Below are 5,442 nucleotides of genomic sequence, written 5' to 3'. Positions count from 1 at the left end.
CTAAGTTAGGACTGGTGATCTTTCCTTCCAGCAGACAAGGGTTCCTAATCTTTCAGGAGATTATGCTGTGGCTACCACCCCTCTGTGTCCCCTCCTGCCCTCCCCGAGACCTCTGCCTTGGGTGTCAAGGCACAGCGTCCTTGCCTGCCCCGGCACTACTGTAACTCCTTCTCCATCTTTGCCCAGGACTCCTGCGGCAGTTTCCTTTCCTGGCACATTTCTACAGTGCCGCTGTTCCCACGGCCCTGGTCACCCTCCCAGTTTCAGGTCTCTCTTCACTGCTTTCTTGAGTTGTCGCTGTTTCTTTCCCATTCCTGCACCGCCTGCAGAAGCCATGCTGTGGTGGCAACCAGCTGCTTAGTGTGCTAGTGCTCAGTTGAACGCTGCTTTCTAACGTTGGTTGGGAACCAGCACAGAAGAACATGCTGATTACTTAACAGCCTAAACTTAAAAAAATTTAGAGATGTTATCTTGGAAAATGCAAAGTTCTGATGGAGTCTCATTAAAAACAAGCTCAGAAAATCTCACACATAGATGAAAACCACACAATAATTTTTGGTGGTACATTGAACGTCATTGTTTCATATTATGCTATGGCTGCTCATTGTAAGAATAATACAGTTATTTTCTTGGTCTTAAATGCTGGTGTAGGGGTATCACAAACTTCCTGAGTAAAAACTTTAATTAAAAAGCAGACGTTAATCTCCAAGCAGTAGCATCTGCAGCATATTGCAAGATAAGACTTTGCCAACCTGCAAAACTAAGCAAGATTCTAATTAAATCAGGGGAAAAAAATGATGAACTAGATATACATTTTATTTAAGGATGGCAGTTACATAAGATATCAAAGACCTCATGGTTGCTATCTGATGGGAAATGTTGCTGCCAGATCTCTCAGACTATTTCCAGGGAAAGAAATCCTTGTTCCACTGGTTCCAAGTACTGTTGTGATTTTGCCTCCAGCAGGGTCAGGACTTCGCTATGGCTCTCCGTTTGACTTGGAAGTCACGTCGGTCCTGTTGAAAGCTGCAGATGATCCAGTAATGAAGCGATGTGTCAGAATGGTATGAGGAAACACCATACTGCGTCTGCTGCCATCTTTCCAGTGTGGCACAAAGTCCTGACTATTTATGGTTATTAAAAGTCCCAGCGCACCTTTTGAAAAGTAAGGCTCTTAATCCCTGTGTGCTAGCCAAAATCTATTTTCAGTGATACCACTCTGGCTATCAGCATTTCCTGTATTGTTCCAGATGGAGATAGTGTTGGCCATTGCAACCTGTTCCAAACTGCGTGCTGGGCTCCCCTCTGTTTTGGAACAGCTGATATTTTCCAGAAACAACCATGCTGCAGTGGTGTGTGAAGTGATCTCTATATATCCCTCACTTGTCTCACAGGAATGGAATGAGGATTAATCAATTATGACCGAATCATGATCCCATTGAAGCCAAAAGAAGGTTTTTTTTCCATTGGCATCAGGGGGCCAGGGTGGGCTTCTGTGTGGATATTATTGTTTTGAGATACCTGCATGTAAAAACAAATGAAAATGCAAAGCATTACCTTGTTGAAGGTGTCTGTGGAGTGAGAATTCCTTTAGCTGGAAAGGAAAATGCATTTTAAAGGCTGTTTCCTCAAGGGTCTAGTTACTTGTCACAACAGGCGTTACTGTAAATGAGGAAATCCCGGTTCGTTGAATGTGGCTTTAAGCATGTGGTGTTGGTCAGCTGGCATTTGTGGCTTTGCATGTCCTGTGCATCCAAAACATGCTTTGTTACACTTTCAGGGCTGGTTCCTGCTCTTTTCCCAATGCAGCCGATGGTGTGGAATTGTATCTCAGAAGCCATGTTCTTAAAACCATCAATTATTCAGCTTTAAATATTGGAAGAAAGTTGAATACTGAGTGACAATAGCTGCAGGTTATTCTCATTGACCAAATGTTAATTCTTGTGGGCAAACAAACAGAGAATCTAAAAAAAGAGCAACTCTGGCTAGATTTCTAAGAGACTGCAAAATATTTCCTGCTTAGATCTTCTGTCACATGCCACTTACGATGCCGCATTTCAAACTGTAAATCAATTTACAAGTTGGACAAGTGATATCACTGAAAAACATTTTTGCAGGATTGCCTAACTTCTTCCATGCAAATATAATAATAGTACATCTCTCGTGCAAATATAGTAAAGAGTGGTCATGGACTATTTTGGGAAAAGCATACTCACCAGATGGACATAGAGAGAATATTCAGTCAGCCACTGAGGAGCAGACGAACAGTAATAAATATTATTAAAGGCAGGTATGGATGAAGATTAACCTACTCCTGCAGGAAAACTATCAAATTAAACTTAGAAAAATGTTGGTACATTAACAACATAAACCATGTGCTCTTCTGCAAATGAACAGTAAATGAAAAATAGAGGATATATGTCATCCATACTTTACAGTGTTGACTTCATTTTCTCAAGTATGTAGAAAAGGTTTTGATGTGTGTATATTAATATTTCTCTATTGGTTAAAGATAAATTTAAAGCAAAACATAGCTCAAAGCTTTTCTGGAAATAAGTGTTCTGCTCTGTCTTCCACCAAGTCCCATGGAGTTAAACTGAATTCTGTAACTGAGTGCTTGGTGTAATCTCCCATGGTAGTGCACTGTGATCCTTCCCCTGGCTCCAAAGCCCTAACTGAACTATGGCTGAAAAACTTCATATGATATTAATGCATGGCTACGGCTGCCTGCCATCCTTTCGGTACTTTGTCAAAACCCAGGTAAGCACTTTGGATCTAGAGAATGCTCCTCCAGGTGCTTGAGCTGCAAACATGTCCCTAAAATGTTTTGGGTTTTTTTTGATATTTGCAAATGATTAAAAATTTTGCTCTGATTTTTCAAAAAATATGGATTTTGTACACCCCTCAAGGACAATGACATTTCCCCAGAAAAGTGGAATCTGTGTTTACCATTAGATATGAGCACTTTTATAACTTCTGTTAACTAGAATTACACAAGATTGGATTTAAGAGTGTTGACAGTAAATACTTTCTGAGAAGCAAAATATGGAGCTGAAAATATCTGATTGTGTTTGTTTAACTGATTGGTAGTGTTTATGTATTTTGTCATACGAGTACTGTTGTGGAAGAAAGTTATATTAGGTAAAATCAGGAATGCAGAAGCTCCCCTTGAGCTAGTTTGGTCTAGGGAAGACATGCAGCCCAAATTGCCACCCAGTATATTCTTTTAAAATGCATTTTCTCATCAAAGTATTCCTGGCATCTTTGTGGGAGCTGTATTCTCGTTGTTCTTTTGTCAAATAACTGTTCTTTACTTTTCCAGATTTTAAGTATTAGTGTAGTAAAAAGAGAACAACTTCTGCATGATTTGTGGCTTTCTGGCTTCCCTTTTATTATTGATTAATTATTGTAGTTTAGCAGGACCTAGACATAAGGACTGGTATAAGTCAAGGTCTTTAACTTTATTTGAAAATGGTATAAATTAAATCCAGGAGGGTTTTTTTTGTTTTGTTTTTCTCTAATGCATTTTGGAAGCATAAAAATATTAGTCTACTTCTTACATGCATCTTAATTGCTTTCCATAGGACATTCTGCAGGGTAAAAAACTCAACACTTTTTTCAGAGAATGGTGCAAAATATAGCTTTTGTGGTGACAAACAATTTCCGTCACAAATGAAAGTTATCCCTGTCTGTGAAAGACACCCATAGCTGGGCACTTCCAACTTCATATCTCTGAGCCAGGTCTGGCTTCCCTGAACTTGAGATATTTTCCACAACTGGAGGAGAGAAATCTTGTGCTGTGGTGCTACTCGCGCCCTCATGAGCTTTAGTGAGAGCTTTGGGGTGCTCACCACTATACCTCAACCATCAGTTTTTGTAAATAGGCTTGAAATCCCATGTAGCTTCATTCCCACCTGGCACTCTGTCTGTACTGCTCAGTCCTTTGAGAAATTCATCCAGGGGAAGGATCCACACACCTCTGCCCACAAGGAAACAGATAAGCCTTTATCAAGCCATTGGGCATTCGTGTAAATGAATCAGACCTCCTGCGTACCCAGGGAAATATCTTCCTTTTCCAGTAAGGCAAGCAAGAACCTGATTAAGGCACAAAGTCCACCCATGAGTAAGTGCTAAAGAAACACAAAGAATGAGGTATTTTGCACCAGTCTGAAGTACGAATTCCTACAAGCAGTCAAGGCAAGCAGTTCTGGAGAACTAAAACGCTCTGAAAGGTCTGGCCCCAGCCTCTCTTCCTCTGTCCTATTTTATATGGGAATAGTGTTTTTCTGGGAGAGTAAGGGTGGGGATGCAGTGGGGAGTGACCCTTCAGGGAGGGAGCTGGGGGATGGAGACCTGCCTGCTGGCACATCCAGGACCCTGGGAGAAGGGCAAAGGGGAGGCTTGGAGGGTGTCTTGGAGCAGGATAGGCTGCAAAAAAGAAAAAAAACACATTTCTCACTACAGCCCCTAGGAAAATCCCACATTGCCTTCTCATCTCCTCCCCTGGCTCCCACTGCTCTGCCCTCCCTTTCCTTCTGCCGTCCCCATTCCCTGTCCCCACACGTCCCTGATCACACACTGAAAATGTACCCCCTGCTACAGAAAGTCAGGTGTGGGGCAGCAAAATTCGGTTTCGCTTACGCTGCTTGAGCTGGCTCTGATTTCATGGGCAGGATTAGTTTTACACATGATGCAGGACCACAGCAGAGTCCCAGGCTCAGCAACGGTCCCGCGGCCCCACAGCCCCCTTGGAGGCCAGACACCCTTCCTGCTGCAGGAGAGCCGGCTGCAGTGAGTCTGGGGGGGTCTTCCCCACCTCCCCTCTTCCCTATCCCCCCACCGCTGTGGCAGCATGACCCCCTCACCCGGCTCACCGACCCACACCCACACCAGACATTGTTCATGCACCGTAGAGCCCGACACAGCCAGTATAGCAGAATGGGCTAATTAAAAAGGCAGCATTTAAAATGCCAGTCCGTGGTTGTTTGGAAATGTAATCCAACTTCGGTATTATTTTCGAGCTTAGATTTTTGAATCCAAAATTCCATGTGACGGAAGAGATGGGTATTTAAACAGATGTCTGCAATTTCTTTAAAAAATAGACATTGAGTTACAGATGGTAGAAAGGACCTGAGAATTAAAAACTCCTGAGCTACAAGAAAATTTACATGTGAGCAAAATGATTTGCTGAAATGAATGCTTGTGCCATTCTGCATGTTTGAAAATTAAGCTTCTTTCACCAAAAAAGTAAGTATCTTTTCCGTTCTGTATTATCTGCTTCTCTACTAGTAGCCTTGGCCGTCACCATCATCATCACAGCCAAGTTGCAATATGAGGGTCCTGTTTCTAACAGACAAGGCATATAGTTCTTTCCTTCTCCTATCTCTTGTACAATTTGGCCTGCCAGGACCAAAAGTTTTGATGTGGATTAGTTTAAAAGAA

The 5,442-nt window shown here is 42.3% G+C and overlaps 1 long non-coding RNA gene across 1 annotated transcript; it reads right to left on the bottom strand.

The window, feature by feature from the left end:
* Positions 1-798: 798 nt before the first annotated feature.
* Positions 799-1,691, bottom strand: LOC138688045 (uncharacterized). The gene is made up of 2 exons (XR_011327095.1): positions 1,645-1,691; positions 799-1,521 (listed from the first exon to the last, which is right to left on the bottom strand). It is a non-coding gene; the product is annotated as an uncharacterized lncRNA (long non-coding RNA).
* Between the last annotated feature and the right edge of the window lie 3,751 nt (positions 1,692-5,442).

Source organism: Haliaeetus albicilla, chromosome 12 (assembly GCF_947461875.1).
Source record: "Haliaeetus albicilla chromosome 12, bHalAlb1.1, whole genome shotgun sequence".
Classification (NCBI taxonomy): domain Eukaryota; kingdom Metazoa; phylum Chordata; class Aves; order Accipitriformes; family Accipitridae; genus Haliaeetus; species Haliaeetus albicilla.
The sequence above is the reverse complement of the archived record's forward strand: the minus strand, read 5'-3'. Positions and strand labels throughout refer to the sequence as shown.